The 14153-nt window shown below is 36.9% G+C and overlaps 1 long non-coding RNA gene across 3 annotated transcripts in view; it reads left to right on the forward strand.

Moving 5' to 3' along the window:
- Window positions 1–14153, forward strand: part of LOC141577564 (uncharacterized) — a 541558-nt gene that overhangs the window by 519348 nt on the left and 8057 nt on the right. For 2 of the 3 annotated variants that reach the window (XR_012506821.1, XR_012506819.1), the window contains one exon: window positions 1524–1558. The exons of the other annotated variant lie outside the window; for it this stretch is intronic. This is a non-coding gene — a long non-coding RNA (uncharacterized LOC141577564). The remainder of the gene's footprint in view (window positions 1–1523; window positions 1559–14153) is intronic. 3 annotated transcript variants of the gene reach the window in all.

A 14153-nucleotide genomic window follows, 5' to 3' on the forward strand; every position in this document is an offset into this window, starting at 1 on the left:
TTTCCCTTAATCAGTACTGGATTCCATGGAAAATTCTACTTACCTTCAGTTAATAATGGTGTGTCATTGTTCTCAGTCACCTAATTTACTTTGGAACTAGAGTAGAAAGAGTGAAAAATAAGATTCCACTGTACCGTATGATGATATGAGTCTACTTCCTGCATAAATTCCAATGATAGGGGAAAACGTTGGCAGTATTCCTTTCAATATGAAAGATGTCAACAACCAAAGAAACCTCATTGACTTTATTAGGTATCCCCTAGTTTGTGCCTTTAATGAAACAGATTTGATGACATGTAAGAAAATATCTCTTCAGGTTCCATTTGTTTCAGTATCGTCTAGCCCTTCTGAGCCTAAGTTGTTTTTCAAAGGAATCATATAATAGACTGACATATCATATTTCCATAACACTAAAGGAAAAGTTTCCCTCAAGGAAAACGTGGAAAATTAAGTGACTCAAAGTTCTCCCATCTTCCCATTCCATTCAGACAAGGGACTCAGAGAAGTGACTTAAGAAGCAGGCTTGGTTGTGCCTGTATGTGTATATGTGTCCAAGGACAAGTCTTCCTTTGATTTCAGTTTCTCTGAAACTAAAGACAGACAAGTACTAAGATCTCACATTTCATGGAAAATTTAAAATACTATTTACTCAAACTGAATAGGCAGAGCGTAAATTAGACAGTTAAGTAACAGCATGGTTTTCCTGAATATACTTTTATGTATTTTATTTATGAATAATGCTACTTGTTATTCCACTTGCCTCCTTGTTGCAAATTAACTCTGACAAGTAAGACATAGGTTAAAAACATTAATCCTTATTGTGTATATATGAATAGGTTTATTTCTATCATTTGTATATTACTTGAAATATGCAGTATTTTATAGATTATATCGACATGAAAAGAAACACGTTCATTATTTTCTCTTATATATAGAGTATTCATAATGAATGTTTTTCAACTTTAATCGCTAGAAGTTAAGGGTTTTGTTTTTTTATTATTTTTTTACAGTTTTTAAAAGTTGAATGAAAGAGTGTTTAAATTCTACAGTGCTTTAAAATTTTCAAGAGTTTCACACACATGATTTCATATAATCCCATAATAATCCCTATTTTTTTATACTCTTACTCCTATGTTGCCCCTTCCCCATTCCCTCTCCCCACTGGTAACCACTACTTTGTTTTCTATATCTGTGAATCGGCTTCTTTTTTTGTTTTGTTTTGTTTTACTCACCAAAATAAAATTAAAACTTTTTCGATTCCACATGTAAGTGATATCATACAGTATTTGTCTTTCTCTGACATGTTTCATTTAGCATAAGGCGCTCTAAACCTCTAATTTTGCAGATGGCAAAATTTCATTCTTTTTATGGCTGAGTAGTAATCCACTGTGTGTGTATCACACCTTCTTTAACCATTTATCTGTTGATGGACACTTAGGTTGCTTTCATACCTTGGCAATTGTAAATAACATGGCTGTGAACATTGGGGTGCATGTATCTTTTTGAATTTGTGTTTTTTTCAGATATATATCCAGGAGTGGGATTGCTGGATCATATGGTAAGTCTATTTTTAGTGTTTTGAGAAATCTCCATACTGATTTCCACAGTGGCTGCACCACACTACATTCCCACCAACGGTGTACAAGGGTTCCCTTTTCTTCATGTCCTCGCCAACATTTGTTATTTGTGTTCTTTCTGATGATAGACATTCAGACAGTGTGAATTGGTATCTCATTGTGGTTTTGATTTGCATTTCCATGATCATTAGCAATGTTGAGTATCTTTTCGTGTGTCTGTTGGCCATCTGCCTTTCCTCTTTGGAAAAATGGCTATTCGATTCTTCTGCTAATTTACATGTTTGTCAGTTTACCTATACCAGTACAATCTTAGGCAAAACTGAATGGCAAGTAAATTTAGTCTTTGCTTTCACTGATTTTCCTTCTTTACTAAATTCCGCATACAAAAGTGTGAATCCGTTGAAAATAGGATCTTTGTCTTAGCCATTTCTGTATTTTCATTGCTTTAATAGTACTCTCACATTATAGACATTCAGAGTACATTTTGCTGAATTCAATGGAATTGATTGAAATGGAAGGGAATTCAAGATTATCTCTGGTTGAGAATGAGAGATCTGAATATGGAGATAGAGACTCTGAAGGTTAAATTACAGCTCTGTCACTCAGAAACTATGACATAGAGACATTTAGTTTCTTGGCTGATTTTTTAAAATTTCCTTATAGAGTTGCTGTGCAGATTAACTGATGAATGGCATCCTGAATTTCCACTCCTATGATAGAACACATCTCCATAATATGAAGAGATGCCACTAGTGAGCCAAAAAATTAAAGAATTCCTGGGATATAGAAGGCAAATGAGATTAGATCAAAAGCAGAGTAAAAGAATCAGAGCCCCCATACATACAACACAAGGTGGAGCACATGTCAGCAAGAGGAAAAGAAATTTTCAGACATACCAAGTTCTAAGTAAAAAATATCCTTTTTCCTAAAAGCTCCATCTAATTTACTATCCCATGAACATTGTCTTTCTAAAGCGAGCCTCAGTTCTGACCAGAAGAAGGGCCCATGTGTAGGTATTAGGATTTGAGGGAAAAGTAAGCATAGCTGGGCTTTCTAAATAATGAAAAAGAGAACAAAAAGGTTCTACACATGAAATGATTTTACCTTCTTATTTTGGAGATTGGTGGGTGCCTAGTTTTTCTGCTACATAACATGCTAGAGCAGAACCTGTCAGTCGACATGTATGGAAAACTTAACACAAACCAGTTTAATAAGGTCTGCTGTTTATGCTCGTCCAGGGGAGGGAAATATTGGGGAAACAGGCCTACATACCTGCAGAGAAAACACCTACCAGGTATCTATTAAGCAGCCTGATTTCCCACTTAAAAACACAACAAGCCATCCCAACCACCTGCAATTTAGGGATAGAAAAAAAAACTATTTGGATAAAAGAGCTAAATATGCAAATAGAGAAACAGACCCAGGGGACATAAAATAAAAATTTAAAAAAAACTCTAGTCATATTCTTAGAAAGACGTGAATAGTCATTATCTCTAGGAAATAAGTAGTAAAGAAGCACAACAAAAATGTATTGAGAATGTAAAATAAAATTACAAAATACAACTTTATTAGGATAGGTAAACAATAGGATGGATGCAGGTATCTACCTATTTAGTAATCACAGATTTTTTTTGGGGGGGAGGAGGAAAACCTGAGTCCAAGATAATAAGACAATGGAAAATAGGAAAACATTAAGAGACGTGGAGTATTAATCCACATACTGGGAGGGCTGAAAGGAGAGAATGAAGCATTTATTAACAATGTGATGAGGGGCGGGTATAACTCAAGTGGTAGAGCACAATTTAGTTTACAAAAGTTCCTGGGTTCAATCCCAGAACCTCCTCTAAAAATGAATAAACAAATCTAACTACGTCCCCCACCAGTAAAAATAAATCAATAAAAATATATAAAAGAAATTTTAAAAAATTTTAAAACATTATGCTAGAGGAGAATTATTCTGATCTAAAACATCTTAGTAATTTTAGGCTTTCAAAATGAAAACGAGTTCGCTTCATTATAAACAGAAGGAATGTTAAATAATAGGTACCTATATATTTCACAACTCCATTAATGATGATATTACCTTCAGGAAGATGAAATTGGTTACCTACAAATGAATGCAAGCCATTGGCATAACTTCTATCAGTAATACATGACGATACAAAATAATGTTAAATTTCCATTAAAATTCTGAGAAAATTAATTCATTCTGAGAATTCTGTATCTAGCCAAACCAACAATCAGAAATTGTATATATACAGGCACACATGTGTGCTCAGATAAGTGAATCCATACGTATTGTCTGTATTTGAAAAAATTGCAGAAGATCATACGGTGAACAACTGGAAAAGCAAAAGAAAGAAAAAGGCTGACCTGAAATATTACAGGAAAAAATTAGAGTTAAGTCTGGCTCATGAGACAGCAATAAATCATGGAAGGGATTACAGGAAATTTCATTTCACCTTAAAGATTAGAAAATTATCCTTCAAACAGCATATGTTTACTTACTTTTCTAAAGATAAAAGCACACTGCTTATTCTGCATTTCTATTTACATGATGCGTTAAAACTGTCTTATAAACTCGATGTCTGTATGAAACATTGCCAGCAATCTGGATTATGTATAAATTCTGTAACTGTTTCAAATTTACTTGTTAATTCTGCCTGTTTAGTTACTTCAGAACAATTAAGTTTGCAACAGTGAAACCCTACCCTCCATAAGCATTCTCCCCAACACCCCCTAAAATGTGACATTGTTCTTTCTGGAGAACAGCTCTGTCAGCATTTTCACAGAGTAAGTGTTTTTCAGTCAAATCAGATGAGATCAAAGAAGTGGTTTCTTTTGAATTCAGTGAAAAGAAAAAAAATTTATAATTACAGTCAATAAAGTACCTGTTATTATGAAAAGTAAAAGCTAAAGCCATCCATGCTCCATATAAAAAGAAAAATATAAAATAATCAAAGTGAATACAAATTCCTTGTCGTAAAAAGCAGCACCCCAAATTTCATGGGAATAATTTAGGTCAAAAGTGAAAAGGAACATATGTAACATATATATGTCAGGTTTCAATTTAGGATTATATATATATAAACATTAATTTACAATTTCATAAATCTTGATTTTTTTTTGGATTCCAGCAACTATTATAGAGAAGATATTTCAAAGGAGACACCATATTGACTCCTAAATCTTCATTAGCACATTTCAATTGTCATACTTAACCTTTTAATTCTTCTCATTGGTGTCCCAAATACTATACTGGGTGATAGTTATAAATGTTGTATTATCTTTCTCATTGCTATAAAAATTATACAAAATTCATGGTTTAAAAGAATGCAAATTTATTATCCTACAGTTCTGTACATGAGAAGTTCTACACGGGTGTCAGTGGGCTAAAATCAGTGTGGGAGACAAAATTTAAAAAAAAAATTAAAAATTAAAAAAAAATCAGTGTGGGAGGAAGGCTGTGTTTCTTCCTGGTGGCACTAGCAAAGAATCCATTTTCTTCTCTTTCTTAGCTTCCAGTGGCCACATACATTCCCTGGCTCTGTGCCCATTTCCTTCCTGGCCTTGCATCTCTCTACCATTCTTTTGACATCGACTGTCTCTCTGAGCCTGACCTCAGCCAGGAAAGTTTCTTTTATGGGCTGATATGATTAGATTGGACCTCTTTAGATAATCTAATCTAGGATAATCTCCCATCTCAAGATCCTTAACCTTAATTATATCTGCAGAATCCATTTATCCATGTGAGATAACATGATTACACATTCCAGTGATAAGGATGTGGACTTATGTAGGGGGTCATTATTCTGTTTACATTACATGTTTATATTCCCATATAAAAAGTATATTCAACCCATCACAACAGTATAAAAAGTCTCAAGACTTTAAGTCTCATCTAAATCTCATTAGCCTAAAAGCCTAAAATCTCATCGTCTAAATCATCTAAATGAGACATGGGAGCTTCCCTGGTAACAATCCCTGCTGGGCATCCTGTCCATCTATGGACTCATGGAACTTGAGAAGCAAGTTACCTGTTCCTAAAGCACTATGGTGAGACAGGTACATGATAACAGTTCCCAGAATTCAGGCTCAAGATAGTCAAAGATGGAAGGAGGACGAGTTACTGGTCCCAGGCAAATTCAAAGTCTAGGCAGGGAAGCTCTGTTTTAAGTGCTGGGAGTAACCCTAAGGGGCTCAGTTATCTGGGCTCGTAGCTCCGCCCTGGTCGGCAGCCTCCATTTTTAATAAATGGTGGTGCATGCTTTGCAGCTAGATAGTTGTAGCGGCCTGTTTCCTGCCTGTAGAAATGGGTGGTTCCGCCAGCCTTCGTTAATTTTTTACTCTCCCTACCCCTTTCATTCCCAGCTAGCAGTGTTTCTGTTGGCTGGAATTCTGGAGACTCTTGGGGCTCTCCCATCTATGTCATGGTGTCCCCTCCATTGGACAAGATCTTTCCTAGAGTACCCAGTTTCTGTGTTTGGTTTTTGTTGGGATGGCTGAGAGCTCATGCCGTATGGTTTCCCAAGATGCCAGTTAGATTAAAGTGACCTGTTAGAACTTAATCTCCTCCAAGAGCCATATGTGCAAAGGAACATTATGCTCTTTTGATTCTTCTGAGGTATTAGCAAGGAGTGTAGCCTCATACTTGACTTTTCCTCTAGATCATGATTTCCAGGTGGTGAACCTCTCCATTATAGTGATTTTTTCCCCCACAATCTGAATAGGCTGACAACTTGCAAAATCATGCAGTAATGGGGTGTTTTTTGCTTTTTTTTTTTTAAACTCACTTTTGTGTTATTTTAACAGTTCTGCAGTCAATCTCCTTCCTCTAACATTTTACTATAAGTAGCAAGAAGAAACCAGGCTGCACCTTCAACACTCTGCTTAGACGTCTCCCCAGGAAATGTACAGCTTTGTCCTTCACCAGTTCTGCTGTCCACGTAACTGAAGGACACGGTTCTGCTGCGCATTCCACCGCTATGCAGCAACGATGTTATTTCCTCTCGTTTCCAATAACGTGTTCTTCATTTCCTTCTCAGCTTTTACCAGCTGTTCTTTTAAAGTCCATATTTTCCTAACAGTCTGTTCACAGTGATATTAGATTCTGTGAGATGATTTATGTTTTCTCAGTCCTGCTCCACGCTTCTTTCTGAGTCCTTATGAAGAATAGTTCCCATCAATATTTCGACTAACAGTTTCCCCAAAGACATCTAGTTGTTTCTTTTTTTTTTTAATCATGATCTACAAAATTCTTCCAGTCTCTGCCTGTTGCCCAATTCCAAAGCCATTTATACATTTTTAGATATTTGTTATAGCAGCACGTCACCCCTGATACCAAATATAGATTAGTTTACTATTGGTGCTGTAACAAATAGTCCAAAGAAGTATTTTAAACAATGCAAATATATAATCTTATAGATCTGTAAGTTTGAATTGAAGAAAAAAAAAAGCCTTATTGGGCTAAAATTAAGATACCAATAGTCTGTCTTTGTATTTTGGGGGTTTTTTTGTGTGTGTTTTGTTGTCGTCATTTTGTGTGGAGTCTCTAGGGCAGAATGTTTCCTTGCCTTTCCCAGCTTTTAATGGTAACCATATTTCTTGGCTTTTGCCCCTGTTCCTTTACTTTCAATCCAGTGATACTGCATCACTTTGACCATTCTCACAACTCCTTTTCTGATGACAGTTAGGAAAGGCTTTCTGCATTTAAGGATGTCTATGATTAGACTGGGCTCCCTGGGTATCCAGCACGGTCTCCCCATTTCAAGATCCTTAACATTAATCACACTGGCAAAGTCCCTTTTGTCATGTAAGATAACGTACTCATTGGCTGTGGAGATTATGATGCAGACAACTTTGGGAGCCATTTTTCTTCCTACTTGGCCTCATCCAAACAGACTCAGCCACTGTCCAGTGTATCCCCTTTCCTTTTCCCTTCTTTGAGTACTTTCTGTCCCACATCTGTGTGTTTTTAACCTTTTGAATGAGTGTGACCATTTGCCTCATCATTTGATCAGTGTTGCTTGCTCAAGGAGCCCTTGGTGTCTGACAGTCGATGTGGACTCAGATTATTGTAGGCCTCCTTGAAGCTTGGGTTCCCCAGAAAACAGAGTGTGAGGTGGAGCATATATTTTAGGGACTTGGTAAGAGAGGACTTTGGAGATCATCATCACTGTAGAAGAGGAAGGACAAAGCAGCAGGGTTGGGCAGAGGGAAAGCTCTGGATGCAAGGTTGTCTCAAAGAACACCTCAGGTGACCAGACATTAAGGAAGGAATTTCTGAGGCCAGATGGACCCCTTAGATTAGTCCGTGTTACAGTGAGGGAACCAGGTCTTTATGCTATGGAAGCTACCAGCCAACGAACGTAGGCTGCCCACAGAGAGAGAAGTAAGGCAGTCCCTCCAACCCAGGACAGCTTCCAGGGAGGGCTGGCAGTTGAGAGCCATCAGCCAGCAACAGCCACAGCAGATGGGAAAGCAGCTCTTCAGTCTTGAAGGGGCATCTGGAAAGCGCATCACAGCATCCGCTACTCCTGCAGGTTCTGATTTCTTAACTTAGATCTGATCTTTGCTAAAATATGTGTGTTATCTGTTTCTCTGTTGATGGTGTCTGCCCAAGGCACACATTCTGCCATCACCCAAAACTGGCATAAAAACTGAACATTTGCCTGTTTGTTTATATATACCTTTTCCAACTCCATTCAGTTCCTCCTGCTGCTAAATCATTCCTTTCTCATTAGAGGCCCCAGTGTACTAGAATAAATTGGGTGGAACTAAAGAATGTAATATCTCTTTTGCACGGCTGGTTGTTTTCCACAATAATTTAACTTCCAGTTTAGTCTGTAGAATTGGATAGTGTGAAGGTGTAAAATACTGGCTTCTCTTTTACCTAAGTTACCTGCAGATGAGAACTAGAAATGAGAATTCCTGCTCCCTCCTTCAGTATTCTGTGCAGTGTGACACGGGTGGACTTGGAGACAGAGCTGTGATAAACTTCAAGACCCACCACTTACTGGCTTTGTGACCTATGGCAAACAAAAACAAAAACAAAAACAAAAACAAAAACAAAAACCTTCACTACATTGATCTTTGGTTTCCTCATTTGCAAATTTTAAATAATATTATCCACATCAGAGTGTTGCCTATGTGCTGAACATACTGATATAAAACCTCTAGCATGGTAGGTGGTGTAAATTATTGTTCAGAATGCATTTTCTTCTTCTTTTAGCTCATTTTTAGATCTTTAATAAAATAACCTTTCATCTCTTCCCCTCACCTGCAACTTTCCACAGGCCACCATCCTCATTATGTACTTAGTATATTGTATGTCTATTATCACAAGCCTGGAAATATAGTATTTAGATAAATTGAATTCATGACATGCTGTTGTTTTATGAAGATGTAAACTCTTTTAGGCAAACTGAAATGTAGAATAAGCTTTATTCACACCTTTATAAGTGTAAATATACTTTCATTTTTAGGAACATAAATAAATTTTGTATGTAACCTGATTAGAACTTAAATTTAAGTTGGGAACACAGAAGCAATTATTTTTGGTATATCTATTTGTGGAATAGAGAGATATATAAACTTATTTGTTAATTTCAAATTTCAAAGTGTACCTGTTCTAAAGCTATGCCTATAATAATTAAATTTTTTTCTAGGATAAGTATGTCTCTGGAGCATTTTGAAAAACATATTTTCATAAACAGATGAACGCCAAAATACGTTTCCCAAGAAAATGTGCATAGAGAGAATTTGGAAGACCATTTTTAGGGCACGTGAAACAAGGGAAGTAGAAACATAAATTATCACACTGCAGCTATCAAAATTTTACATACCCGTCCATAGTATAAATACGGTTTAACAACTTTGGGCACGCACACTCTTGTGTGCCAAAGGGAATAAAATGTTCATGAGACAACATCTTATACTATATATCTACTTTTAGTTCTGCACTCTGATTTTTACTGTTTTGTTCTATCCTATCCTATTTTATTTAAAAAATTGTTGCCTCACCCCTAACTTGCTCTCATGACCCACTATTCCATCATAATCCGTAAGTAGGTCAAGTCACAGTTTGAAAAATACTGCTGTAAGGCTCCTAGGATTCCATATTAAAAAGTAATGCTTGGAGGTTTAGGTAAAAATACATCCAGAAGTTTGTGTGAAAGAAAGAATTAGATAGATCTTGGTTGCGTTCAGTTTATAATTCCTAAAAAACATGGGGGAAAAGTAGAAACCATCACCATTAAACAGAAGTCAATCAGACAGTCCATTGACATGTCTGTCTGTCTATCTATATGGAGAGAATTATATTTACCAAGTTTGAGAAAATTCTGAAAGCATTTTAGGATATGGTGTATTAAAAAAAACCCAAGGGATACATATTTCTGAAGTAGAAGGTCATCTGAGTTCAGTTGCTGAGCTATTCTGTTAGCATATATTTACTTTGAGGGCTTAAATTATCTTCTCAGGCTTAGAAAGAATTAAAAGACATGTATGAAATAAAACCAATTTATTTGTACCAGTAGTTTCTTAATTTTATGTTTCAAAACACAGCAGTTTCATTCCCTTGCTTCATAACAGAAGGAATGAAAGGTGTGTAAGAGGCAGAGTCAGCATTCCTCTTGCTGCCGGGCATCAGGACATCGGTGTGTCACAGAACTGCTGATGGCATTTCTAGCTCACACCTGAAAGAGGTTGCAGATATGGGTCCTTGGGAAGTGACTTTATATAACCCAGTGCAGGGACACTGCTAGTGTCATAATTAAATCTCAAGCCATAAGATTAAAAACAAGGCTAATACCACTCACCTTTCATGTGTCTTCCTCTCCGTTAGACTCCAGGTGTAAGCAGCACGTTAACTAAGGCTCAACTGTGTTACTTCTGTGTTCTAACACCGTGTTCTATTTTAAGCAGAAATGTACAATGTATTTTTTTCTAAATTAATATGCACACTTAGAAAGGGCTAGCACATCAATGGATATATAATTCAGATCAATAATTACATAAATATTCCAAATGGAGAGAGTTTTATCATTTCTGGAATGACCATTTAAAATGCTCAGTAATTAATGACTATTTGTAGGTGCAAGTTCCAAGCAGAGCCGTCACTCAGAGTTACCCATTTCTCTCAGAGCATCCACTTGTGTTTTGCCCCCTGTAAACTGTTACTAGAAAAGTTACTTAATAGATTATATTTACCTCAGTTGTGAGGGATTGATGCCATGTTAATGTTTGCTCCACCTTTTAGAGGTTTATAGATTTAAAAAAAAGTATATCCGAATACAGCAACTTTAAATATGCATACTTTGTCTCTATTATTACTGTGGCATGTTCACTCACTATGAGTTTGCAATCCTACCTCTTGCAATATATCATGGTCCATTCTAAGTAGTAGTAGTTCTTCTTCTTCCTCTCCTTCCTCCCCTTCCTCTCCCTTCTCTTCTTCTTCATCATCATCATCATCAAGCATCTGCATAACAGCCCTAGAAGGTCAGCACTGTGATTATTAGTCACCTGTCCGATGTCATATGGCAATTAAACAGCCAAGCCTGATGCAGCGTGTGGCAGTTTTTACCAGCAGGCAGTCTTAGACATAAATCGGCATCAGTTTTAGCAGCTGAACATTCCTAGCTCTGACATGTCAGTCTGTGGAATTCATCCTTTCTCAGAAACACAGACACCAATGAAAAAATAATTATAACTTTTTTTGTATGTTGTGGCTTAGACAATCAAAACCACTGTTGGTTAAGGATATCAGTGGCCCAGTTTTTATCAAAGGTGAGTCTTTCAGGGCTTGAGATAACTCTTTAGGAGTATCTGAGTCCATGCAAGTAATGAAGATAAATATTTGTAGTGAGTGACCCATTTGCTGAATAACAAGATATGAGTGTGGACATATCCAGATTTTACCACATACAGGCTGGGAATGTGGCGCATTTGATCATGCCCTGTCCTGGCCACAGCTGGTGGAATTATAGCAAGTTATTTTTTCCCCTCTTCACTATTCATCTACTACTCCAAACACTCCACTTTTCTAATTTTTCTAAGGAAAATAATGTGGCTGAAGTTATTCTGCAGGATCCTTGTGAAGCCGTTCACAACTCCATGAATTCTCTTCCAAGAGGTAACAAAATTCCCAAGGAATGTGGTTCATCTGGTTGCTAGGAACAGTCATCATTCTCATGGTACATGCAACAAAACGTATGGCAGAAAATACTTTAAACCAGGAACTCCAAAAATAAGAGCCTGGTCAAATAAAAGCCTGAAACGTGTTGCATGCTAAAACTCCTTTTGAGTAATAATAATATTCAAAGATTCTAAAAACTCCTGCAATCAATATAACTAATTAATTCAGCAAATCTGGAAATATTTGATTATAAAATCTCCCTCTATGTTTGGTAATAGCTCAATTAATATCGTATACATATTACTTAAAACTAGAAATGTAATCATTAATGTTTGAAGCATCTGTGATTTTTAGTAAGTTTAACATCCTTGTTAAGTAAAGATTTTCTCACAGTTACTTGATAGTGATGATTAAACAGGAGCACCTCTGCAAAGTGCTTGACAGGAAGTCCTTCATGCCAAAGCAGGTGGCCTACAGATACTATTTTGGACCGGAAGTCAGATGGCTTGATGTCATCATCTTCTCTAATTACTAGGTGTACTAACTTAGGGTTTGGAATATAGCATCATTAAGGGTAAGTTTCCTTTTCTGAAACTGTGGTTATTAACAGCACCTATCTCAGACAATTATCGTGAATATCTAATGATATTATTCATGGAAAGCACTGAGAAGTTTGCCAGCACAAAGTACATGTTCAATTAATGTTAGCTATCCTAATTGTTCTTTCCTTGCCCCTACCTCTTTCCTCCTCCTTCCAGGGCGGTTCCAGCGGTGCAGTATGCAGATGTGTACCCCAAAGAAGGAGAATAACATTTAATCTTACCTGCTTTCTTTCACATTTTACATCCAATTCTGTCAGCTCCCCTTTCAGAATACGTCCAGAACCTGAGCATCCTGGTTCAGTAGGGTTATTGCGATGACCTTGTGACTGTTGTCCACGCCCCCGCCCCTGTCCCACTGCCATGGGCGCGCGAAGCCAGCAGCTGGGAGGTCTTCACACCCGTTCATCGGGGGCCTCGCTTACTCAGCTTTTACTTCCCTCCCCACTGCCACTGAGGCTCATTATCCTATGAACACGACAAGAATATAATACTTGGCACAGGATTTACATTTGCTGTTACTTCTGCCTGCAAATTTCTTTACTCAGGGTTCACAAACTCTGTTTTCATGTCAATGCTAAATACAGTTTTATCAGAAGAGTCTTCCCCAAGAAGACAATCAAAATATAGTATCATTCTCTCTTCTCATTACCTACCTTGTTTTTCTTCTTCAAACTTACCACATCTGATCATTTCAGTTTCATCTCCCTAAAATGTAAGTTCCATGAAGAGAGTCGGTTATCTCTTTTTTTCTCCCATGGATGCATTCTTAGAACCTGTAAAAGTATTTGACACACATTGCTGCTTCATCAATATTTGATGAATGGATTACTTTGTTGAATAATAAATGCTTAGGTCTCACCAGTTTTTATCAATGGAAGAAGTTAGTGTGATATTTCTTGAAGCTTTTAACTACCTTGCAACAAAAGAGCACAGATGGGGAGAAAAACTTAGTAAATGCACTGTTACAGGCACAGAAGAAGTCACGAGATCTACTGAAGATAACACAGACGGAAAGGAAGAATGAATGTTCTTTTATTCAGATTAGCCTATTTTTGTTTTATGAATGTGAACTTTTCTTGAATTTTTGACAATATAAGCTAGATACTTTTTTCCATTTTCTATTTTCTTGGAAGTTGGTTTCTTTGTTTATTTGACTGTTTTCTCTAGTTTCCCTGTCTTCATTGTCCTCACATGTCTACTGAGAATTCATTGTCCATTCATATAAAGCATAGGGATCAGTAATAATGAGTGGTAATAAATGATCAATATTCAAAACTAATGAGTTTCCTTATAGAGATCACTGTTCTGTAGCAGGAAATGCAGGTGTGAATGGAAAAGCCCTCACTGTGATAAAAGGGTAAGGTTTTCCTCAGTCTGTGAGCTGTATACACCATGTGGGAAAGACTAAAGTGACCCCAAATACTGTCTTGGGTATCTTGGTAGCCCTACCATACTTTCTAGGGAAGTACATACACTGATTCTACATTTTGCTTGGAGAGCTGGTCTTTCTAACTATATTGAACCTACGAACAAACCACAGATACTGCTGTTTTGGTATGGATGGGAGAGGACTGGCCAGTGACTTATCCTTTAGGACACGATAGAGCAGATTCCAGCCAATGGCTTGTAGGAGTTGCCCAGGGCAACTGTGACTCATTTCTTCCGTAGTTCTGCTGTGTCTGCTTGCTAATTCCTCTGGCTGTATTTAGTTGTGTTGTTGATTTGAACAAAAGAGCTCCTTAATTTCCATAATCCTTCAATGTAACTGGTTGACTTTTCTAGTTATTTGAGAAGCTATATATTTATTTAAATTTCATCTTTGTAGTGTATCTTCTC

Source organism: Camelus bactrianus, chromosome 4, assembly GCF_048773025.1.
Source record: "Camelus bactrianus isolate YW-2024 breed Bactrian camel chromosome 4, ASM4877302v1, whole genome shotgun sequence".
NCBI classification, from domain to species: Eukaryota; Metazoa; Chordata; class Mammalia; order Artiodactyla; family Camelidae; genus Camelus; species Camelus bactrianus.